Source organism: Haemaphysalis longicornis, unplaced genomic scaffold, assembly GCF_048455015.1.
Source record: "Haemaphysalis longicornis isolate Haplotype H1 unplaced genomic scaffold, Haemaphysalis longicornis Haplotype H1 scaffold_1, whole genome shotgun sequence".
NCBI lineage: Eukaryota > Metazoa > Arthropoda > Arachnida > Ixodida > Ixodidae > Haemaphysalis > Haemaphysalis longicornis.
This window is the reverse complement of record NW_027526203.1, coordinates 108138413-108164597: the sequence shown is the minus strand read 5'-3', so window position 1 is coordinate 108164597 and position 26185 is coordinate 108138413. Positions and strand designations below refer to the sequence as shown.

Genomic DNA, 26185 nt, shown 5'->3' with positions numbered 1-26185 from the left:
CAATTCAATTAAAGAGAAGGGCCTAACAAGAAAGTTTTTAGTGTAGATTTAAAAACGTGAAGTGAATTGGAAGATTTTATATCAGGGGTTAGTGAATTCCAAAGTGAAATGGCGGAGAATTCAATCGTATGTTTGCCGTAGTTAGTGTGTATACATGGAATTAGCAGATTCTGGCGTGAAGTAAAGCGCGTTGAATTGAGATTATAAGTGGTGCATTGAGGGAAAATATCTAAAGTAAGGTGATCGTAAAAATAATGTTTGAAAAGAAAATACCGATGCTCTAGCTATAAAGTTGAAGTATCCAAGTAGGAGGTCTTGACCTTGACCAATCCATATCCAAGTAGGAGGCCTTGACCTAAAGTTCCAAGTACGCGGGGAAGGGTGGGGACTCGGCCATCTCGAATTGCTACGAACCGAAACCGTGGTCTTATTCCCACCGAGGAGGCTACGTTTCAAGAGCGTAAACGCACAAAAAAAAATCGAATCTCGCGAGGTTAGTTTCCTGCTTCGTCAGGGGTGAATCCGCAGACAGAAAAAACATTTAAAAGAAGCACAATCGCGAATTTTAGGAATCTTTTGCTCCTACCACATAACAATACTTTCCCTAACAATCTTAGTACCAACAGGTGGTCATTTTAACAGCGTTCCACAGGTACTTTCTAAGCGAGGGATTTTATGTGGACCCGTGAATTAATTTCAAATAAAGGTTTTCTTTGCCGCTTTTTTTGTTTAGATTGTCCCCCTTATATGTATGAACAAGTTTGCACGCTCAAGTCCCTTCCTTTAACAGGGACTGTTGCGGTTGGACGCAATAGTGTTATATCGTGAGTTGCATTCGTTTAAAGTTTGGGTCCGCACATGCGACGCCAAACAGTGATAAGCACAACAATAAGTGCATTGAGTCGCAGCGATAGGAAAAAGGGGTACTTAGCATAGACAAAGGGTACTTAGCATAAACAACCATCGGCCACAAAATTCTTCCGGTGCCAGGATAATCGTTTGCAATTTCTATCGTGCGCCGCTGACCCACTGTTTCACGTGGAAATTACCCACGCTCTTGGCGTTAAGAGTGGGCGGGTTCCTTATTTCAGCTCGACGCAAGTGTTGCCCGGGTAAAGGGCACACTTGTTCCCCATGCATGCTTCGGTGTATAATCCGCACACTGTCTTCGTCAGGATGTCTTCGCTTGTAGCTCTGATGCCAGCAGCGTGAAGCACAGGCTTGATATTTCGATGCTCGAGGCACACACAAACTGTGTGTGGGCCAGATCCGCCAGCTAACACGCAATGTGCAGGACGCAGGTAGGCGAAGAAAGAGAATCCATGTTTAAATTGAGAGGTCGTCTTCCACTCCTCGTGCAGCTCTGTCAGGTTCACCGAATGTAGGCGCTTCTGGTGACCCTGAATACGATCTTATTTCCGCGGACGACAATAGAAAACGGCGTCGTCTTCATAACATTTCCTCACAGCTTCCGTTATTTCTTCGCTCAAAGGGCGGCATCTTTTACTAAGTGGTACGCTAAGAACCACGCCTTCTGATCTGAGCTTAAGGGCCTCGCGTACGTTTTTATGACTCAGCAATGCACCCTCGGCAACGCACGGTGGCGACCCATTGAACATTGCTTCTGACGAGCCACCGCCAGTCGGACAGCAGACAAAAGCCCTTCCACGCTTTGGCGCCAGGGTACTACTGCGGACTGCAATTAAGGAGCCGCCGACCACAGCCACTCGGTGACACTCCCGTGCGCTCCCCACGGCAGATCGACGAACAAAGGATCGTGGAACCCCGCAGATGGCAGCAGCTGCAGGACGACTTCTTGGATAAAGACGAGCGATTAGCTCCCAGTGCAAGGAACTGGGTATTGAATTCAAAGCGCAAACAAGAAACAAGGACGATAGCGATAGCACGACACACAGGCGCTGACTAATAACTGAAGTTTATTGCTGTTGCGTATGGTATATAAATACCGCAGAAATCAAGGCAACAAAGAAATCGTTACATAACGCGTGAAAATAAAATAACAAATCCGCCAGGACATCCCTACCGCCATGTGCTTACACCGTCTAGATAGGTGATTTCTTTTGCTGATAGCGCGACAGAAGCGACGCTTACACACTTTTCTTCTTTTTTTGCTGTGTTATGAGCCTGAATAATTTCCCTTGTCAGTTTATGCTTATTTTTACAGAATATTGCGGTACTACTGAAAATCGGCTCGCACCCAAGACAGTCTCTTTAATGTATTTCTAGATGACCGCTTTTGCTCTTTTCCACGTTGGAACTGTGTTCCCTTAGGCTGGGGTTTCACGCGCTTTAGCGACCTGCATTGTTGGCGCGGATGCAACCCCCTCTACTCTGGTCTCCTGCAAGTGGCAAGGGTGTGTGGTGTGTGTGCATAAACGTTTATGATACTTTTTCATTTTCGGAACTGCGCCTTCCACAGCGGGTGTGACTTTACCCTAGGCGCTGAGAGGGCGCTCCGGTTGCGAGTTGCGCTGTGTCGGCGGCTGCGGCGGCGGCTCCGGCGGCAGCGTTGACGGCGTACGCGGCCGGTCCGCGGGCTCAAAGTTGCGGTCGCGGTGTAGTTGCGTGTCTGCCCTAGAAGTTTCTTCGTTCCGCTTGCGTTTGTCTTCGTCCTTGTGCGAGAAACTTGCCTTTTCAGTGTAGTCGGTTTGGGATGCCATTGAACAGTGCGGCCGCGGGTAAAAGCATTTCGTGACTCCGTCAACATGCTGTGTTTTCTTTCATGTGCTGGGCTTGCTGCAATGCCGACTTGCTTAACTCGCAGTCGGCTGTACGGGGTTTTCCAGCCCACTTTAGCAGTGATGCTCGAGGCTGGGCACATGCATCGTGCATGAGGCACATGCTTATGCCCTTTACAAAATGTGCAACTGTGAGGAGGAGGACGGAATGTATAGCCTCATGCTAAAAAACGTATTATTAAAACAAAACAGACTAATGAACAAAAACAAGAATTCTTAATGCTAACACAATATAACTAGGAAACATACAATTTAAACCTCAATACAAAACTTCCTAATTTATCCAGGATTTTGGGTTAGCTTTACCCGCGGAACAATTTGATTTCTTTGAAACTACGAAGGATACGCGGATGTCTTTCATAAAGAAAGCCTGCAGTTGCTGCGCATGGTTATCAGGAAATATCATTCGTGCTGCAACGAACTTGCGCGATTGGCATGCCAAGCGAAATCGTGTGCGCACTTGACATGCCAAGTGCGCACACGATTTCACTTGGCATGCCAATCGCGCAAGCAGCTACTGCTACGCGAAAATTCATTTAAAATGCTGTCGTTCTTGGCATTTTAGCCCCCGCTAAAAATCACTCGGCGTACTACATCTCCTTGCATAACCGACCCGTTTCAAATAAGTCGCGAACTGGAATAGCGCGGCAACAAAATGTTGAGCAACTTCCGAGAACAGTTATTTCTTTCCGAGTGCGCAGCCAGATCCCAACCCGAGATGCCGGGGCGGAACGCTACGGGAGGGCCGGGATTTGCATGAGGGCGAAGGAGTCCAAGAGCGGAAAAAATCACGTGACCACCAGCCGTACGTAACATGTTACGCCACGTAGTTTTTCTTTTTTTTTCCTGCGGGTTCTGCTATATTTTTCTGCCATTCTTTTTTTTTTTTTTTTTTTTCTCGCGCGCGCGCGCTGCGTTTGCACGGCGTTGCACGCGCCCTCCGGCAAGTCGACGTTCTCATGTAACGCCGATTATTCTTGTCTGTGCCTGTTCTAGGTTCAAGCGCACATAACTTTTCTCGCGCGCTGACATCCCAGCGCTCACATGCTGTTTACGTCATGCTTTCCTTCCGACTGGAGCAGGTAGGCGAAAACCACTGTAGTTAAGCGCTCCGCATGTTTGCTGTGCGTGCGTGGGTTGGCGCACACATTTGGTAATTATGTACATTCTTGAAAGCAAACAGCTACAATAAACAGAAGACAACGAAATTTTTTGCCACTAATTGTGTGCTTCTTTCGAGTTCAGTCTTGCAGAAGAGCATGCATATACGCTTGCTCCAGTCAGCTGAGCTCGTTTCGGCGTAGTTGCGTGTCTCTACAAGTTTCTTCCTTTCGTTTGCGTTTGTTTTTGACCCCTGTGCGTGAACCTTGCCCTTTCGGTGCGTTCAGTGTGTGACGCAATTGAACAGTGCCGATTTCATCGAGGATTTCGTGATTCCGTCAAGACGCTGTGTTTTCTTTGATGAGCCTGGCTTACCGCAATACCAACGTGCTCCGCACCTGGCCGTACGAGCAGATTCAGAAGCAACACTCAGAAGTCTCACTTTTTAGCGCCGTCATCAAATCCATCTCAGGTGAAAATATGTGTTTTTCTTTTCTAGCTGGAATATTGAACCAGAAATTTCCTCTAGCTAGAAATATTCTAGCAAAAAATAGCAGAATTTCTAACTAGAAATTCAGTTTTTAGCTTATTTCTAGCTGGATTGAGATTTACTTCAGCTAGCATATGTCAGTTCAGCTAGAAGAAAAAAACCCCGCAAGGTGGAAATAATCGTCTCTAGCTAAACTAAGACTTTTTCTACGTAGAAGCGGTCGATTCCAGCTAGAATCTAATAATCGGGTCAGAAATGAAGCCGCAAGATATGATTTCTTGATAGAAATGCTCTTTCCATTTTCACGGGGGATGGCTTCTCACCCAATAGAAAAGAGCGATTCCCCGCACGGACAAAGAGATAAGCAAAACGCGCAAGGTATGTGGACTTCATTTTCTCGAAGAGGATATTGCGATCATTAACGTAAAGTCGTCGAGATCGGCCGGGCATACTGGACACTGAAGGAAGGTGCAGTATGCGTTAACTTTCCCAACCTTCCCAGCCACTTGTTGAGGAAGCATACTCGGCGGCGGTCTCCGAAAAGAGAAAGGTAGCGTCTGCGCACGAGCTAGACAATTACAAAAGGAGAGAACTTTCCCAAGGAGCGACAAGAGGGGCTCTCTAAGGCGCCTGTTCCCCAGCAATGCACCGATTTTTCTGAGATAGTTGAGAACACTGCGGCAATACGGCTCCCAGCGAACTGGAGAACGGCAGCACTCGAAGAACGGGTGAGCGCCGGCAAATCGTTTTTTACTAGGCCGGAAAGAAAGCGGGGGCCTACACAATCCTGAAGAGCGTTGTTGTGAGGGACGATATCACCTATGTTGTCTACGAAACGGGAAGCTGCTCCAACAGTCATGTGAGGAAATATCATTCGTGATGCAATAAATTTGCGCAATTGGCATGGCAAGAGAATTGGTGTGCACGCTTGACAGCCACTGCTAGGGGAACGTTCATTTAAAACGCTGTCGTTATTTTAGCCAACGCTTCAAATCCCTGGGCGTACGTACACGACTCCTTGCATAATACCATCCGTTTCAAATAGATCTCGAACTCCAACGGCCGCAACAAAATGATGAGCAAAGTCCGAGAACAGTTACTTCTTTTGCAGTACGCAGCCAGAGTCGGCGAGGACCGTAGATGCCGAGCGGAACGCTCACCGCTAGCAGACGACGCTCGCTCTCCTAGCGCAACTCGCAACCGCAGCGCCGCGGTGGCGAGAGTCGCGGCCGGCCGCCTTCTCTCCATGGCCGCGGCGGGGAGATACGGAACTGAAAAAGTATCTATAAACGTTGGTGTGCATGTGTGTGTGCGCGCTAACTGGAGGGGCGTGTCCCTTCCTAAGACCGGTATTGCCGGACGAGAAACTGCGCATCCTCATTTGGCAGTATTGCTTTGGATAGTAATCTCCAACCTAGAGATCTAGGGAGCGAGTATAAACCCTTCGAAGTTTCGCTCTAAGAACTCCCCGAGTCCTGTCTCGGATGGATCGACGGCCACCGGCCCCACTACTGCAGACTCCGGACGCTACCAAACGCAGCAACGGGATGGCAGGCGGTCGGATCGGAGCCTGGAAGAACGGAGAACGAAGAACACGCCGAGATCACGGAGACTGACAAGTGCGGACTGGGGAGTGGTGGCTTTATTTTTGGTTGCCAGGCTGATTATATTAACCGCAATCTTTTCGCTGGTAGGGACTACCACAGAAGCAGTCGTTTATATAACTTTTGGGTGGAGAGTAATTCTCACCACTCTAGTTTTCTGTAATAGATTGGCAGCGTTTGTTGAAGAATCAGCTACTGATTCTGGGGTAGGAGCTTAGAGCAGAAGGAAAAACGCAATTGTTCGCGCTATTGAGAAGTTGAATCTCAGCAGTGAAGAGATCAAGGTTACGTGGGACGAGATTCAACAGCAATGGGACCGTGAAAAAAAGGAAAAACAACAGCAACAAGAGCGTGAAGATAAGGAAGAGAAACAGGAAGCAACTGATCTTTTTATCGTAAACCGTAAAACCTTTTCACAGGGTGAAATAGCATACCGGGTGAAATAGCACGACCACACATTCCCGTTGGATAGTACTACCAGAAGAAACGTAGCAGCTGCTGATCACATATTTGTGAGGGATAGGGCAAAGCCTATTGCGCAAATTTTATTCAACCAATGCTCAGGTTAGCAGCTCAAACTGCTGCAATACCACAATTAAACCGCAATGTCCGATATGACAGGGGTGGGCCTCGACATATACACTCGCTATTTGTAAGCATCGTTGCATGTTCCCGTAGCCTAATATGATGAAGCACAAAGCGAGTGGCCTCTACTGTGTGGGTTGAAATGTAGGGGTATAGGCCTGTTTTTTTTATGCGCCGACTGTGTTTGATGGCCGATTGGCCCACGCCGCGGCAGATAGTACGGAAAAAAGACATGTAGGCGAGATCCGTAGGTGCGTGAGAGACGTTCCGCGGTTCACCATCTCCGCTGAACAGGTTCACCGGAGGTCAGCCACGACGTCCACCCCGGCTCGGCCTTCCTTGCAGCATAAAACGATGCTTGTTAGCTTGAACCGGTGCAAGGAGGTTTACCCGGCCCACTTTTACAGTCAACAACAACTGGATAGCGGGTCATGATGATTTCTGAAGTACGAATAATGCGCGATCACAGAAAACGTCAGAAACCATGGACATATTACACGGTGGACCCGAAACCGAAACTAGCTCGAACTCCTCAAAAATAAACCACAAATCTTCATTCTCACGATTTCAGTGGTGCCAATAGTACTAAAGTTATTGCTAAAGAAAAAAGAACCATTGAAAAAACGCAATAGTGTTTGCATTAAATTTAGAGCCTTAAAATCGTCCAACAGTATTGCAACAAAAGTTCACCCCATAGGAAATGTCACGGGAAATAGCAAGGACTATGCAGAAATCACATCACTAGGCAATTTATTTTTGTACTCAATTAGTTCGCGCAAACTCACTCAGAGTAGCACTCAAAACCTGTTCTACAGGACGGCAGACTTGAATCTGCGCAAGTAATCTAACAATCTCTTAAAATCACTGCAGTGTTCCTTGAAGTGAATTCTTCAAACTTCTGTTTTTATTTGCCTTGCATAGACTCATCATTCATCCGGTCGATAAAGCAGCATTTAATTAATGAAACCCAAAAGAAGAAAATTAGCCATGTGGCATTAGCGGCGGGTGTAACCACTACTGCACTAAGGAGGACACGTTGTGAAGTTTTTCCTAAAGAAAAAAAGCATTGACAAAAGCGCCATGGCGTATGCGTTAAATTTAGAATGCTAAACACCGCCCAATCGTATTTCAAGAGAAGTTCGCCTCACAGGAAACGTAACGCGATGTGCTTGGACGATGCCCAAGATTTTAAACTTTATGTATACGCAGTTGATTGTTTGTCAATAATATTGTTTTAGAAGAAACTTTAGTAGTATTGGCAACAAGCACAGGTATCGGAATGTAGTTGTCGTTTATTTTTGGAGAGTTGTTTCGACCAGTTTCACTTTTGGTTCCCCGCAGCAACATGCGTGGCATCTAACGTTATCGCCGGTTGGGTGCCGTTGTCGGCTGTATTATAGGTCAGATAAGGTTGCAAGCGGCGCTTAAAATCGTAACGTTCACTAGCAGACGCGTTCTGAGCGGCTGCACGCCCTCTGCAGCCACTTTTACCTCAACTTCAGAGCTTTCCTTGCTCGTCGCTGTGTCGTAAGGGGTGCTTTCGCACGAGGCCGGCAATCGGCGGATCCTCCACTGTTCCTGCAAGCTGCCAGTGATATGTCAACACCACGGCAACGAAAACTCGCAGCCCGTCAGTGTCTGTTTGCCTGCAGTCTCTAAACTCGCCCATAACCCAATGATGATTGCAGCGCAAAATAGTGAATGCAGTAGACAAAACATCACCTATACAAAAAGAAATCAACTGCCAAAAAAACAAATTCAGCCGGAGATTCCAACCACCTGCTACGGTCCACTGTATCTAGTGCTTCAGAGCACTCGTCCATGCCACATTTTTTTATTTGCTGCATGAAAAACGAGCGGTTATTATGCAATACAAAAGTTAGCAGTTATCGAAGAAGGATAACACCACAGCAGATACAATAAGGCAGCCGTCAAAACTTTAGCAAGCAGACTCGCGCCTCCAACAGGTGCAGCCACTCTGGTGGGTCACTTACCGCTTTATAGAGGCTCTGCACCAACGCAGCTTGGTCTCCCAAAAAACAGACTTTGCTGGGCGAGGGAATTCGCCATGCCGGCCAGTCATGCGGCACTTCTACAAGCTATACAATCCCATCACAAAAAAATATATCATAGGCTTTTCCAGTCGTATCTCAAAAAGGCAAGACCCGCATTGTGTGAAGGGTAATGTCCATGTCCCTTTTAACAGTTTGTTGCAAAACATCCCAAAAAACCCCGCATCCCGGCATAAAACAAAGCAACGACGAATGGTTTCTATAGTTGATAAACGGGAATTATCCAAGCAAGAGATAGCCTTTTTATGTCGCGCAAGCATGCTTTCACTAAGCGGTTTGATGTAAGCAGCTTAAATGAACTTTTTTTTGCGTCCGTCAAATACCCACCAATGTTACCACCAGAGACTGCGTTCTTCGGGCAGAAAAAAAAGAGATCGAAAATGTGCGATCATCCTGCTATCCTCGGCGCTAGCTCACCCTGCGCAAAAAGTGTTTCCCGTACATTAGATTTACGCTTTACAAAACAAGTATTGGTTGATTGTTTGGCTGATTACCTACATTAAATTCGCTGAATCCTCTCCCACTTTTTATTGGCCTTAGATTTTCTACTAGCGTACCAGTTGCGCGGGCAAATGCAGCTTACAGCTCTTGTGAAGCGAACTCAGCGAAGCGTCGTAAGCCAATTATGTATTGCATCTAAGCTAGCGTAGAGATACATTGAGTCGAACATTTTACAAACTAGCAAAATAAAGCCACATTCTTCCGGGCACAATTCTTGTCATGGCTTAGTTTGGACTGAGCGAATGAATTGCGACGACCCGACGGCGGCCAGCCTAGGGCGGCGAACCGCAGTAGCCGCAGTATAGCCGAGCCTACAAGAGGAAGCGTCATACCAAACGTCGTAGAAAATCGGCAAAGAGGATGCAGATATTAGGACAACGCTTTAAAATGAATTTTTCTGCTAAAAGTCGCGTAAACGCACCCAGAGTGGTCTAAACCTGGTCTAGGTTCTCCAGACTAAAATCTTCACAAGAAATCCCGCCATGTTTACAAATGACTTCACCATCCTCTTTAGGTCATTCGACTTCCATACACAAGGTGATGTGTATGAAACAACGTCACAGGTGTCGACATGTGTTTGTCGTCATTCCTGTTATTAAGGGTACATATTCCTGCTTTCCGAAAAAAAAATCGTTTTGCGTCATATTAGAACTGCGTTAGAACGGTGGTTTGGACTGGTTGGTGTATGTTAACTGAATTCAAAACAGCGCAAGAAGACACGCCAAAAACAGCGCTGTGTGTCGTCGTTTCTTCTCCCGTATTTTTGCGCTGTTTTGAATTCAGTTAGTCACATTTAAATGCTTGAAGAATTTGGTGGGTATTCGCAACCCTCGGCTGACACCATGGCCAACACAAATCGCCCCGGTATTGCCGTTCGCTAAACCGTCGAATACGTGCTCAGACGTCCCACAGACCGCTAAAACGTGCAGCCGCAATTCTGCCACAAATATGTGCCTTCGGCTTTTACAAGAAGCGGACAAAAATCAATCGCGAAGCCTTGTCTTGGGGATGCAATAAAGAACGCGATAGGCTTTCACCGAACCACCATCCCAAACGCGTAATGGTCGGTCGCCATGGGAAATTGAGGCCTGTTGGGAATGACCACCGCACCGCTGTCACCAATGTTGGGAAGGATGATCCCAGCGCGGTCACCAAGGTTGTGACTGGGCATCCCACCTCAGTCAGCAAGGTTGTGACTCGCATCCAGCTTGTCACCGATGTTGGGAATCAGCCATCGCCGCTGTCACCATTGTCACCGCTGTTGCGAATGACCTTCCCAGCGCTGGTTCCAAAGTTGTGACTGGGCCCTCTCACCGAAGCACCACTGTCGAGACTGGTCATCTGAGCGCAGTCACCGGTGTAGCGAGGCTGCATTGCTCCGTCCTCTATCGACGCGGCGCAGAGCAGAGCGATGAAGTTCTCGAGCCGACGAAAAGTCGAAGTAACACTTATATACAGTATGTATGCACGAGGGCAAGCAAACGTCACAAGGCTCGCACAAAGGCGACTGCACCTCTCCACACGGTGCCTCCGAAGAGACTGGTGCTGAACAATGCCGCTGGAGAAAAGCCGATGATACGTGATCCGGGCCGGTTTTTATACCCCCGGAACTCCGTTGTGGCCCCGAGAAGTTTCAATCGCTCCAATCAGGACTCTCTCTGGCTGAAGTTTGAAATCCGACGAATGGTAGCGAATCAGTGAGTCAGCCGAGCCGCCACGATGGGGAAAGGGAGGGCGACGCCCACGCCGTCTCTGCGAGCTCGCCTCTAGGCGAGTGGCGACAAGCCCGTTGCTGGTCCTTCACCCGATGCAGGATTCGGCCGAGCCACCGCGACGCAAAAGGAGATGCGACACTGCTGCGGGGCAAGTCTGGGCAAGTCGGTCGCGGGCGGTTTGGTCTGGTTTGAGGCGTGAATCGGCCCCGCTGTCGGCGCGTCACCCCGTGCAACGAATTTGGGCTGGCCGCTCTGGCACAACAAGCCCTAGAGCAACACTTTTGTAGAAGGCCGGCGTAAATGCACTGCTCCTTCGCCCTTGAGGGTTAGTATCCCGCTGTTATTTAACCTGCTCAGTTCCTTAAAACAGTTGAACAATCACCGTAGAACCAAACTCAGACTTGCAGGCTTTATCCATTCACTGCGGTGAGGCCGGTATTGCGCAGTCTTGCTCAGGATCGAAAGCCGGCGCAGTAAAGTGGGGGCAATTTCTGATGTTTATAAATAGTTAGGCTCCAAAGTAGAAAGAGCGAAATTATTTGAATGGTATAAAGGGGACTTGTGCACTCCGTGCACAAGTCCTCTGTGCACCTACATTATAAATGAAAATAGCTAAGTGCACAATTGAGGAAGTGAATGTTCGCCGATTTCAGGTACGCTTGCCCTGAAATCGGCGAACATTCAGTGGTACACGTGTCCTTGCGGCGGGAAGTAACTTGAGTGCATTTGTAGGAAGATACTATTTTTAGATAGGCGATTGGGGCGTGCTTGCTAAGGGCAATTTAATAAATATCGCACATCTGAACACACGTGCACACAGGCATATAGGAGAACCCAGCGCATCCGCAAAAATGTTTGTTGTGGGCGCTCTTCAGTCGATAACACAGTGATAGCATATATCTCGTAAACTAGTCATTTCATCTTCGTTAAGCTGTTGTTCGGAAATAGCGGAAATAGAAATAGCGGAAAGGCCAATGCCGGGAGTACTTTCAAATATAAACTATCGTGTACTTAGGCGAAGTTATATACTCCCACTTGAAATGCAGACGTTCTCGCTATTAATTTGCTGAATTGGGTAGTGAAGGGGATTGTAGAGTGCTTCGGACGGTCATATAATACGAAAGAGCATGAATATCAACCGAGATGAATGATCCACCCAGACGGAAGGTCCAATAGAGCCTCAATTTCCAACGAGACGAAAAATCCACCGAGTCGAAGGTCCAATCGCGCCTGAATGCCCAACGAGATGAAAGGTCCTCCGCGACGGAATATCCACTTTTGGACCTTACATCTAGTAGTAGCTATCGTCTCGTTTGAATTTTACGCCCTGAATCGCCGCCTCGGCCACCACCACCGCAACCACCGCCGGTCACTTGAGAAGAACTGACTTAAAGGAACCCTGCAACACTTTCTTCTTCAACTTCGTTTGAAATCCTAGATGGTTGCAGAACGTAGTCACCCAACACATCCAGTACTTGTACTAGGGGGTCGCAAAGCACCTCAGCCAAAAATTACTGCTCTATGCCAACCAGATGACTTGTAAACTCGCTTAAAAGATTTTTCTCTCTTTCCCGGTCTTGAATTTCTTCGAAGGCTCGAATTACGTCGTTAAGGCCATATAGCGGCTGTTGCCGGTTTTTCTTCAGTTGCTGCAATGAACGTTTTTCGATAGCAACTTTAAAAAAAGCCACAAAAACAGAGCATAAATGGTAGGCTTATCTGGTGCGACGAGCAACTCACGCAGGGCCGCTCCGTGCTGGCAATAACTATAGCTTTCGCAGTGGTTGCAGACGTGAAGGAAAGACTGAAAGTGCTTATCGAAAGTGTTACAGGTTCCCTCTAAAAACTGTGTATTGTGCGCTGCACTGAAAGCGGGCTTCGCTGTCGTAAGGTGGAACCCACGGAATGCGGCAATCAGACGCGGAACTCTAGCGCTACGCGATATACAGGAACTCGAGTCGGCGCCGAGAAATCTCACGAGAGACGTTTGTATAATAGGTTTCTACCTGAGCTTCCCATTAGAGACGCTGACGGCCAGAGCTTCTTCCCACGAGCGTCCCCATCCTTCCGAGAACTGCGCCACGAGCGGGCATTCCACGTGGCTTGGTGGAACGTTAGTCCGGGTGAGAGCTCTTGGGAAAGCGTTCGCAGTAACCTTGTTTTAATCATAGCAATCAAACGCTTTTCTTATTATGGTACGCCAGCATTTCAAAATTTTTGATAAGCAGATATATCAGTATAAGAGCGTTCCTTAAAACTGTGGCGCTGCTGGCATTCCGCACGGTGTCTTCATTAAATATATTCTGCTCAATTCCATCCAGCAACTTGGGAATAGTGCAAGGTCCTAATGAAACGCGCTTGTCTTGCTCACAAGTTGCAGGCACGAACACTACATTATCTCCGTTACCGTTTCATAAGGCCTCTCCATAACGTAGTAATTATATTCGCTCTGCTCGATGAGCGGGACTCTCGGACGACGGTGCACCATACTTACCTGGTGCCAGGGCCTCGTTGATAGTGACAGATCGATTTTCGCCACAGGGCTCTGTGCTCCGTAAGGACACGTCATCAGTGAGCGGCTCTCTTGGTTTCGACGTAACTGCGGCGGGGCGGCCCTACGTTTTACGTTGGGGTAGCCCCTCCCTCCTGGACGCCATCTTCCTACTGACCACTGAACCTCCATATTGGACAACAAGGACACGTCATCATGGCTTCTTGGGAGGTTGTTCAGCCACCGCCCAAGGCACATGTTTTCGACTTTACGGCCCCGAAGGATGTCACTGTGGATGACCTGGTGAATTCCGTCGAGGAAATTGTAGGTCGTTATGGCCTGGACACCCTGATGCACAAGGGTGGTTTCAAGTTCTGCGCCGTGGCGGCTACGGCTGCTGCTGCCCGCAAGATCGCCGAGAAAGGAGCCGTTGTTGTGAACGGTGTTTCGTGCCCTGTGGCCTGCATGGGCCCACAGGTCGTCTACGTGACGGTGTACCGCCTGAACACCGTTGGGAGTAACGCGGAGCTTGCGGCAGCACTAAGACCGTATGGGAAGGTCCGCAACGTCAGCCAGCCGGCGTGGAGGAGCCTTCAGCATATCAAGACCGGCATGCGACTCGTAAAGATGAAGATGGCAAAGGTCGTCCCTAACTTCATGAAGATTCGAGGGTTCAAGGCCCAGTTTGAGTACAAAGGTGTGCCGAGGGTATGCGCCCGCTGCGGCCAGACCAACCACCAAGTTAGCGCCTGCAAGACCCCCTGGTGCGGCCGCTTCTCGGAGTATGGCACGACGACGTCGACTGCAATGCCCAGTGTCGCCGCTGCAATGGAAAGCATGCCACGGCCGACTGCCTGCGGTCCCGCTCCTATGCGTACGCTGCGAGCCATTTCGCTCAGACGCCTCACACGCCTTCCAGTCAGCAGGCTCTCGAGAGTACAAGCGACTTTCCCGAGCTACCCCGGGCCTCCATAAGCCAGCCTGCCGAAGCGAAGGTACTGCTCTGGGCGTCAACTCGACGATTGGTGAATCGACAAGCGACAGCCAAGAAATGGAACATGAGAGTTGCCTCTCGCCTCCGGAGGAAGAGATTCCACCGGCGGAAGAAGACACTTCATCGTCTTCGACCGATACCTCCCACTTCACTAGCCCCAGCTCGGCCGAGTGCAGTGACCTCGCGGAGCAGCCTCAGCACGAGCCAGGGCATGCAAAGGAAAAAAACATCGCTCTCCCCGGTTCCTCGAGCAGCTCGCGCAGCCGCCGAAAGGAACGCCGCAAGCGTGGCATGAGCGGCAAGGCAGCGGTGAGCCGTTCTAATCACGCCTCTAAGTCGCCTGTAGCTGGCCATCGCACGTCCAGTTCCAGTGGTGCTCCTACACCCAAGGTCAAGGACCCCCGTCTGGCCAACCCTGTCAGCCAGGTCGCCGATCTGCTACGTTCCCCCCCCATCTCTCCTGGAGCGGCTTGCAGCGTCCACCCAGCGAAGTCTGTCTTCCTCGACGTCCACAGGTAATGCGGGCGGCACTGACGAGCCTCGCACTGCGGGCCCATCCCTCGTTGTGACCGACCCTCGCCTCGTCAACCCGATCAACTAGGTCCCCGACTTGCTTCCTCCCAGACCCTCTCCACCGGACCGCCTAGATGCGTCCAAGCGGGCATTGCCGTCGTCGTCAGCGGACACCGATGATGCCCACGACAACAAGAAACTGTGCGTCGAAGTCGACGTGCCTTCCGACGACAGTGACTTTTGAAGAAGGGAAGGTTAATGTGGATTGTTCGGCCCTATCATTTTTGTGCTTGTGCGTTTTCTTACTTTGACTGTTCAGGGCTTTCGGGACTTGGACAAACAGAGGGAGGTGAGGCACTATGCTCGGGCGCAACATGTTGACCTTGTCTTTTTGAGGAGTGCAATTTTTCATACTCCACGCGACGTTCTTTATTTTCGCGAGCGCCTTTGTGTGCAAGCCTTTTTTACCCTCTCACACAGGATGGCTTCGGGCGTAGGCGCAGTATTTCTGCGCGAGAGCTTGCGCCGCAAGGCTCATTGTACCTCTGGGATCGGAGGGCGCGTGCTTGCCAACGATTTGTTCTTGCTCGCTCGTCGCGTGCGAGCTGTTGTTGTGTATGCACCTGCGCAGCACTCTGACTCGTCCTCTTTTTTTGCATCCCTCGAAGCGTTCATGCTCGAACCTTACCCAAAATCTTTGGTGGGCGATTTTAATTGTGGGCAAGGCCGGCCCTATAGCGATGCACGGGCGTTGAAAGACCTGATTGGTCAATTCCATCTTTCCGACGCGTGGGTGAAGCTTCACGGCGACGGTTTGTCGTTACTTGGGAAAGAGGACAAGCTGGCAGTCGGCTGGATAAGTTCTATTTTCCACTCGATCTGAGCTGCTACGTGGAATGCTGTGACGTCCTTTCCTTCGCGGCTGGAGTTCGTCGCGTGTCCGATCACCGGCCTGTGTTAGCAACGTTTAGCCTTAGCAACTGTACGCCCTGCCACCAGATGTGGCGGATGGACGAGCGTCTGCTAACCGATAGGGACAGTTCTGCAGCACTAACGGCTTCGCTGACAGCTCTGCGCGAGTACAGTTCTCTGCATTGGGGTGAGTTAAAGGACCACTTTCGCGTGCTTTTAGTTAAGGAGGGTCGTGCGCGTAATGTGCGCATCACGGCCGCCCTTAACGACACGTTGAGGAGACTTCGCATTGTACAGAAAGGGGGAACCTTAACCTTCGCGATGCGAGACTATGTCAACTTGCTGAAAATACGTTATGAGTCCCTCTTACGGCAGTCATCACAAGCGGCGAGCCGTGCGCAGACCTTGGGCAGGCCTGTCTCGGACCCCTCCGTACTCCGGCATATTAGAGCTGGCTCGCTTGACGAGGTTGGGTGAGCCGCTGTTCCACAAGGTACACTCGCCGATGGGTCGGTTATCACGAAGGCTGAAGACATAGCCGAGGTATTCGTGGGATATTTCGCCACCCTTTTCTCGACCGAAAGCGTGTCTTGGGATTCAGATGAATTTGAGGACAAGCTTAGCGCATTTTGTGGGGTGCTGCCATACGTGCCAGATCACCTTTTTGAGTTGCTGTGTGCTCCTGTGGACGCCGACGAGTTGAGTGAGTGTGTTAAAAAATTGAAAGGTGCGTCGGCGCCTGGGCCTGACGGTGTCCCTGCTGGATTTTACAAGAAGTTTTTTCCGGCCATTTGGGGTGCACTCCTCGACATGGTGAACGGCTGTCTTCAGCGCGGAATGCGACCTGACTCTTTCCATGAAGGCCATGTTATCTTGATCGCAAAACCAGGCGGGGATCCTACACAGCCCCAGGCGTATCGACCGATTACACTACTGAACACTGACTACAAGATTGTAGCATCCATTTTGGCCAGACGCACCAGTACCGTTTTGCCCGATATTATAAGCCAAGCGCAAGCGTGCAGCGTACCAGGTCGCACAATTTTCTCGTCCCTAACCGCGATTTGTTCAGTTACGCGACAAAGATTAGAGCTTCTGGGTGCTTCATCTCTCTCAATCAAGCGAACGCTTTTGACAGAGTGGAACAACGATACTTGCTGGGCGTTTTGCGCCAATATGGCTTACCGCCAGACTTTGTAGCTATGCTCGAGCTGTTGTACTCGGACGTGAGCGTTCGAATCCTTGTCAACGGGCTTTTAAGTATACTATAGTCCGTTCTTTGTCACTCGTGGGATAATGCAGGGCTGCCTTTTGTCACGTTTGTTTTTGTCTCGACCACTGCTCCGCCGTGTTGAAGCAAGCACTGCCATCCACGGATTTCCGTTCCCAGGCATAGGCCAAGTTAAAGTGTCCGCATATGCGGACGACGTGTCCCTGTTCATTCGGGACGAGGACAGCTACCAAGCGTTTATGCGGCTATTTCAGGAGTATACGGTGAGCTGTCCGGAGCTAGACTGAACAGGGGAAAAAGTATGGCGGTGCGTTTCGGCACATTTGCGGCTGGCTTGGCGGGCGACGTAGAATGGGTGACGGGTGTTCGAGTACCTGGTGTGGTTTTCCATTCCTTGGGTGAAGTGGCGCGTAGTACGTGCAAGCGCCTCCTTGAGACTGCGGAGCAGCTTCTTGCAGTTGCAGGAAAGTTCAGGCTTTCCCTTGCAGAGCGAAGCCACATAATTAAGTCTTCGGTCTCGGCGGCGCTTTTTTATGTAGCACGTGTACCAAAACCGCCGCGCCATTTCACCCGACAGTTCACCACGAAGCTTGGATCCTTCTTCTGGGCGGGAAAAACAGAAACAGTGTCACAAGCGCTGCTGAGGCTGCCCAAGTCAACGGGTGGTTTTAGTCTGCCTTGTTTGCAAACCATGTGCAGCGCGCTGGTGGTACGTGCAGCGATCGACCTTGTAGACTCATACGAGTATCCAGGGAAGGCGCTTGCTACAGTACTTTCTGGGAACTTCCCGGTCATTATTTTATGACGTGCACATCGCCGGTCCTTCTGCTGAGCAGCCGCCGCCATTTTACGCGTATGTTATAAAAACATTGTGAAATCTCCAGTCTTCATTGCCAAGGCTAAGTTTTAGGGAAAGTACGGCAAGTGAAGTGTGCGAAAAATTGGGAATAACCAAATTAGACAACCAACAGATAGGAAGGTCACGCGGTGTCCGTTGGCATCACCTGACTTCGGCGGCACTTCCGGCTGATGTTCGGGATTTCGGGTGGTTACGTGGCTGGGAAGTTCTCCCGACGTCTGACCGTCTGGCGAGATTCGGCGTTGTGCGTTCCGCACGGTGTCCTAACTGCGGCCACACTGAGACGTTAGAACATGTCTTGTTTCACTGTCGTGTAGCGGCAACGTTTTGGACTTTATTAAGCAGGATGTTCGGACTCACACTTTGAATAAACACTCGTTCAAATGATGTGTTGGTGAATTTTTTTATGTGCGCTGGTGCTTTTCTTTTGTGGAGAAATCGTGGTGCTGCATGGCTTCGGGCACGGCCGCAACGGGCGATGTTCCCGCTGCTGTGGCGTGTCCGGTCGATTCTCATGAGTCATTCGGAACACGAGTTGGCAGCTCTAGGACAAGAAGCCTTCCATTTGCGTTGGTATACACGCTTTATAGTGGTCAGGAGCAACATCCTGAGCATTTCTCTAGTGCCGTATTGAGTTCAGTATAGTTTGTGAACTCTTTCTTTGAACGCTGGTGAACTTTGTGTGACTTGATTTGTAGTAGCTTGTTGCCCACGCCAAACATTTTTGCGCAGTGTGTAGAATGACCACGTTACATGAAAACTGATTGGATAATTTTCTGTACTTAGGGCAGCGCTTTTATCGCTAGTCGCTGCACCGTGATATGTGGGTTATAATAAATTCTCTTTACCCCTCCCCCCCCCCCTTAAGGTGAGCAACGCATGTTTGGAAATACGAATAGTTGAATATTAGCCTAACCATACTAAAACAAGTTAGAATATTAGCTTTGTAACCAGACTAAATACGAAACAGTTTTCTCCAGTGTTCACATTACCATGTATGTATCTGTAACTATCTAAGACTGTTGCACTGCTCCCACATTCATGGTGTTTCGACCCTGAAGCTACTATTCGCGTTTGTCGACAACTCAACTTTCCACTCTGTCTATGTTGTACCCTGCATGGTACAAAATGTTAAAACTTGTATGTAGGCCAGCGGCAGCCACTTTTTGTGTGTGTTTCCCTTTTGTAATGTGTATTTGTTACCCGATGCATAGTTCCATCGAGGCAGATACATAGTTCCATATGTATCTGCTACAAATACACCTCTTCATTCTCTGTTCACACACTGGGGTTGTGTGCTGTTATATGAAGACACGCCGCAATACAAGCCAAAATCAGACATTAGCGCAACGCGCACATAGTAGGCGACGAAAATGAAACGTCGTTTTTGCGACGTTGCTAACGTTGCCTACGGTTAGGCGGTGTAGCCGCAACGTGGTCTACGGTGGCCCTCTTTGGCTACACATTTGGGAGTGATTGCCCAATCTATAATTCTTGTCGTTTATGCGATGTTGCTAGGTTCCCTACGGTTAGAAAACGTAGCCGCGATGTGGTCTAATGCGGGTCAGTAATACAGCACATTTGGCAATGCTAATCCTAAAGCATTAGTTACCCATGTTGGATAAAAATTCCTTATCTGTGGCAAACAAAATGGCCGACGGGTCAAAAAATAAAAAGATGAATGAATACCCTGGATGATGCCAAATTGTTCCGGAAAGCACTAATAAAGAGTGTAACTAGTTAAAGAGAAACTAGGAAATTTGTCGCTGTCTGGGATTTCAAGGAGGTTCTTTCGAAAGGCGATACGAGCTCGCAACCCGTGGACCACCACAACTCGGCAGTGGCGTACCCAGGAGGAGGAGGGGTGGGGCGTTCAAAATGCTCATTCCCCCCCCCCCCCCCCCCAAATTCTCACGAAGTACTGTCTATAATTACGAAAAACATTTTTGTTGCTATAACCCATCACTCCCTGCATTGATTTAAATGGTAATAATTACGTATCTGCCTTTCTGCAATCATTGCATATCTCGTATTTACTCTTGTTGCTTTTCTCTTGGTCGAAAGCGGCAGTATACAAAATGAACAAAAATTAAGCCCCCCTCGCTTTGATTTTGTCAGCATCACATGAATGCATATCTTAACTGTTTTGCTCCTTGAGAGCAGCTGCTCACTTTGTACTTTTTTCGCGCTGTTTAGTTACGTCTTTTCGCTGTTAACTTTGCTAACTCGACGGGCGTGTTTGCGCGTGCGAGTGGGTTCACTGGTTTTGCCAAAATGCTTTCGCGTGCAAAGGAACGTGAGCGTGGTGTTGGCGCACCTTTGCCAGTTGGGTTTGTCGCTTATTTGTAGGCGTCGTGACTCCCGCCGTCTTTTGTGGCTTTCCCTGGTTGAGCTCTGTTCAAGTTTCACACGTTCTCGGCACGCGAGCGGAGAGGCGATTAGCTAAGGTGCCTTCATGCACTCTTTGGGGAGGGTTGCATTGTGGAGGCTTTGGGGCGGAGATTACGAACAGCCTGCTCTCCTTCTTCCCGCTCTTTTCAGCCCTTTGGCGCCCACTAGTGTAGTTTGATGGCGGCGTTGTTCTCGTTACCGAGCGAACAAAGGGAGAACCGAAGACAAGAAAACGGAGGAGGTGTGTGGCGAAAGTGTCAGGGGGAGGCAGTGAATCAAGCTGGGCGGTGGCGATGTACTGCGAGAGGGAGAGAAAATTTATTTGAAAGAAATTTTATCTAAAAAATTTATTTCAGAGAAAAAATTTCTTGATGTGGCCCTGAAAGAGATTTTGCCGATACATGGGTGTTCGAATTTTCAGGCAAATCAATGTCCTAGTGATCGCCTCCTTGAAACTTTTGTTAAAGCGATGAGTATTGTTGGAGTTCTTGCAAATCAAAACGTCGCATTTTCGCCCACGTCGCGATTCCTCCTTGTTTCGCCCACCTCATCGCACCACGCGAGCATAACTTCCTGCGAGCGTGACTACGTGGCCTTGGACTTCCCATGATCCCTCGCTCCTCGGTGACGTCTGCAAGAATATCCGGTTGTGGGCGACGTCTGCTATTACGTTATTCTGCGCCGCAGCATCAATCTGGGATGGGGCCGTCTGATTTTCTGCGTGCGTTTCGTTTGGGCCGTTTATAAGGGCGATAGTCTTTTTTATTATTTTCCTTATGGACATGGGTATTTTGCACAGGGACTTTTTAGGGCACAACCCTTTGTCGCCGTCTCTGGGCTGAGCCGCGTCGCCGTCGTCGTGACCGAGCGAACGATGGGAAGTCCAACGAGTGATAGAAAAAGCGAACGATGGGAAGACCGACGAGGGAAAGAACTCAAACGAGGAGTGTGTCGCGAAATTGGGAGGAGAGGGCGGTTCGCCGTGGCGGCGCAAGCCAGCGCTCTCCGAAAGTGTGCGATGGGGGAGGGGAAGGGGCAGTATGCTGTGCCCGCACGAGTCGACGCCGCGGCGCTTGGCAAAAACGGGAGGGGGGCGTGCTCGTGCCTATGATGTGCGTTCGCTTAAGACGCAGTTCGCCGTCCCTTCCTGAGACGCACTTCACGCCGACGATCGATCCCAGAGGCTCATCATCGCTGCCGTCGAGAGAAACCACAAATGAGTGCTGCCTCGGCGCACAGCTGCTGCACCCAAATATCGCATTAGGGAGTATAGTAATCGCCAGCCACTTTGTTAGAGTGCGCCGTACATTCCATTTCCCCCTCCCTCCACCATTAGTTTCCGGGAAACTCCTACGCGACCATGTTTTTAGCAACTACTAGACAAGTCCACCGCCACAGATATTACGAGTGGTCTCGAAAGAGTTGTGGGATACGCGGATGGACCGGAAAGCGACCATTCCGCGATAGCCACAACAGACGAACGCCCAGCCGTCGGCATCGCTGCCTCGTCAGCCCCGTCGCGACGGACGAATACAGACTGGTACGTATGTGCCGTATTTTTATTATGGTTAATAATAGTTCCATTTCAGTAGCAGTATCGCTTATGCCAGTTGGCCGGTGTCGTGTATGGAAAGCCGTTCGCGGGAGCTCTCTGCTTCGACCAGAAAGATACGAGCGTCAATGCGCGGTGTGTACGTACAGCATTTTTTTCCCCCAAGGTCAGAGCGCTTTGACGGCGATTTGACGAAGTTGGCGACGAGCGCCAGCATGTCCCAGGAGTGACCTAACGTAAGGGTCCCTACCGTAATCACTTCATCGGAAATGAAGCGAGCACACTCGTACTGTCGTTAGCTCTCTTTCTCCTCCGTTTGCAAAGTTCACAAAACGTAGCCACTTGCTTCGCCGAGGTTCGTCGTTGGGCAGCACATGAAAGGAGATCTCCTCACCGGCGGGGATGTCGCACTCCCTCGACGATTTGCCCGTACTACATGGGCATTTCAAAACGCAGCAACGAAATTTCATTGTGAAGTACTCGAACAAACTGAAGTTTTCAGTGGTTGTAAACTGGAAACGAGCTCCTAACAACAACAGCAAGCCAACACCATTCCGAAACTTCTGCGACGACTGTCACTATCTCGTCGCTGCTTGCTGTTCCTTACTCCCCTCGTTTCTATTTTTACCTTTGCTTTTGTGCGATATGACGGCCAACCTCCTGTGAAGGGATGACGATACCAAGCAAGGTCGCGGCTGTGAGTGCTGGAGCGGTTCGTTGGCCCCGAAGAGCCTCGAACCGAAAATTCGTCTGCGCGATGGTGGCGACGGCGACATGTCGAGTTCGGCTGGCGGTAGTTTCGTACGCATTCGCATACACGCTTGCGTGTTTATTCGAAACTTCATCCGTTTACTCCACCATTCTTAGTGTCATAAAAGGAATGTGCAGTATCTTTAAAGGAGCCATGAAGAGAAAATAGAACTTTGTTTATTTTGAAAAAACTAGGATTCAGTATCTCACTCAGCTTCATTACAGCCACAAAAGATGTATTTTTAACGAAAAAAAGCAAGAATTATTTAAAAACTTTCAAATTTTGCGCCACAGTGACGTGTTATGAGCCAGAATGACGTCATACGGGCAAACAATAAAACAATTTGCAGTGCGTTAACTGCACGTTAGCATTCAAGTGATGCGGTCAAATGGAACTAGAGGCCCCACTACAGACGTCCAGTCATTTGTCGTCGCGACAGGCCAGTTAGGTGGCCGCCAATCGCACAAACCAGGTTCCGTGACGTCATAGAAAAGTTGCGGGAAATTGGCTAGGGGGTCGCGACTGCTTCACACGTTTTCTTTCATATCTCCGTTATTTGTTCGAAGATGGCGATGATATTGGTATCATTGGTATCGGGACTAAGCAGTCTTTCTAATAAACCCAACTTGTATTTTGTCTTCATGGCTCCTTTAACGGGCATATAGCTCACTATGCAAACTGGTAAGCCCTGCCTAACTTGCGTTTGCTTTTGCCGGCCTCCGCCAATCGCAGAGCATTCTCGTGTGACATCATAGGTTCTGTTGCTGGAAATGAGCTGGTGGGTCGCATGGTCATTTCCTTTTTCCTAATTATGTAGCTTATTTGAGCGAAGTTTGTTTAAAAGTGGTGTCAGTATGGTTCTAAGGAGGCAATCTTTCGAATGAACCAAACTTGTGTTTTCTCTTCATGGCTCCTTGAAGGCAGGCGCAGCCATGCCAAGAAGACGCTCTGTGGAACAGCGTGGTGAAGTGTTGTGCTGCTGAGCACGAGGACGTGGGTTCGATTCCCGGGGCCGCGGCGGCCGCGTTTCTGATGGAGGCGAAAAGCGAAAACGCCCATGTGTTCAGTATTTCGGCGCACAATAACCATCCCCATGGAGTCAAAATTAACCCGGATCCCCCCACTACGGCGCGCCTCATCGGCTGCGTTGCGTCGGCGCGTAAAACCCTACAATCAATCAATCAATCAATCAATCAATCAATCAATCAATCAATCAATCAATCAATCAATCAATCAATCAATCAATCAATCAATCAAGCGTGGTGAGGTGTGGGTGTTCAAATTAAAAACATTTTTTCTCTGCTAAAACAAAAACTGTTCCGATTTAACTTCCTGAAAAAAGTGGGGTGATTTGTACTAGCTAATGCCTTGTATGTTATATTTTTACTGCGAGCTCAGCAATGCGAAATTTAGGGGGGAATATGGGCCAGAAAGGAGATTTTTCCAAATTTGACATCTTTTCCCGCGCATTTCTGCATTTTATCAGCGTCAACATATATAAGCAAATTGTCCCCAATGGTGACATTTAAATAAAAGGAAATTTATTGGCTCAGAGAGTGGCGTTGTATCTTCTAAAAAAGAGCGAAAATGCGAAAAGTTGCGTATTTTTGGAATGGCTAACGAGAGCAAAAAAAAAACAAATCTTAAACGTGATGCCTGCGCAAAAATGATGGCGTTTGAAAAAGAAGTTACTTTTTAAGATTTTTTGACTGACCTAACTTTGCTTTAAACCCTCGCAATAAAAAAGCGGATACCAAAAGAAAAAAGTTTGGCCAAAAATACTTCGAGCGAACATTCTGGACAATGTAGGGATGAGCCACAATTTTTACTGAAGTAATCCGTGATGGCCAACTTTACGGCTCGGACGTTGGGCATGGAATGACCGTTCTTCGTTTCACCGTTAGGTTGGTATTTGAACAAATTCATAAGGTAGTTATTTTAAATGCAGAGCATTTCTTTAACTCACATGTAGCCTCCGCCGTCCGTCCGCAACAGCTCAGCGCACACTATAAAAAAAAATTCCCTTGCACTTCCCCGAGGGGGAGAGTGTGTAAGTGCGAATGCACGGTTGTTGATTGCGCGATTACGGTGGATATCGTGATCTTGGAGTGGAGAGGAGGCGCCCAACACCCGCAGTCACTGAGCGGAGAGAGGAGGAGGAGAGTAGCGCCCGCCGTTACGGCGAGGGCTACACGAGCGCCCTCACGCATCGGAATGCGGAGCGCCCGCTACGCGATCGAGAGCTCTCCCGCCCGAAGTGGAGAGGAGGCGCCCAACACCCGCAGTCACTGAGCGGAGAGAGGAGGAGGAGAGTAGCGCGTGCCCATCTCCCCCCGTTGCTAGGGAAGACGAAGAGGAAGACGAGGAGCGCGCGCACCCGCAGCTGTTGCTATGCGGACGACGGCGGCGGACGATTCAGGCTCGCTTAAGAAGTGCATTCGCACTTAAAAAGAAATAGTTAGCGGCGCCCGGTTTCGATCCCACGACTCTCTGGCCGCAACGGGAGGTACGCGGTGCTCTTCCCACTACGCTACAAATCCGGGACAGGAGCGAGTGCTACGAACGCGCCTTATGTCCTTGACTCATTCAAACTACGGCAAGAAGTTACTGATACAACGAAGGCACGCGAAGCTGAACGTCAACGGAAACGACGAACTGAAAATTTTAGAGGGGGATGCCGAATTTCCCGTGGGAAAGCTGTGGCGGGAAGCGCCACGCGCCTTGCAGCTCAACCAGCCCCGTCCGCAGCGCCTCTGATGCTGATTGTGGCAGGATGCCCCTAGGGATTGGCCAACCAAAGAAACCATCACGAGATAGGTTCGCGTTCAACCACCGTCGTCATCTTCCCGTAGGGGAACCGCCGAAGAAGAAGAAGAACGAGAAGACAAAGCTGCGAAGAGGAGAGCGTGTACATTGCTCTCAGCCGGTGCACCAATGTCAACAACCCCGTATGTCATAACTGGCGGTATGCACTGGTTTTAGATTTTTCATTTGAGTAGCAGTGGTAGCTTTCTTTTAATTATTTGGGAGTGCTTGCCGAGTGCTCCCCAACCCATACGATACTGCACCTGATTTTTCTCTCATGGTTGGGATCAGCACTAACCATCTGTGTGATGCAGTTATATTCTTTCACTTCTTCTAGCGTTTCGTTCCTCAGAGGAAGTTCTTGGCATGCTTATTCCTGGATACTTTAGATTTATTCATATTTATTTTTAGTCCCACGGCGGTGGCTTCCGATTTTAGTTTCTCAAGCATTGTTTGCAGGTGTTCTGCAGTCTCACTTATCAATACTATTTCGTCCGGGAAACTCAAATGGCTCAAGTATTCCCCGTAAACTCTGTGCCGGCCACAACCATTTCTTTCCGCTAAACAAAACAAATATTCGACGTATTTCTTGCCCTGTAAAATATTACCAGTGTCGCCAGAGGGGAACCTGAAACGCAGAATTGGGTGGCCTAACTCCATCTTAGCATTCAAGTTGTGTGATAAAAAGGAGCCGAACGCTCCAGCGAAATCCCACGTCATGCCTCTCTTGAGAGCGGCTTTAGTTGGTTGCCAGCAAACACACAAACTAGTCCCGGTGGCGTCAGAGGGACATAGCAAGAGAGTGAATGGTCAGTTACCAGTATTTCAAGCGTTTTCCTAAACTTTATTGCACTGTATC

At 49.2% G+C, this 26185-nt stretch overlaps 1 protein-coding gene across 3 annotated transcripts in view; it reads left to right on the top strand.

The window, feature by feature from the left end:
- The window catches only part of LOC144178902 (sodium-coupled monocarboxylate transporter 1-like), a 368331-nt gene that overhangs the window by 242187 nt on the left and 99959 nt on the right, over window positions 1-26185 (top strand). The window lies entirely within an intron of this gene.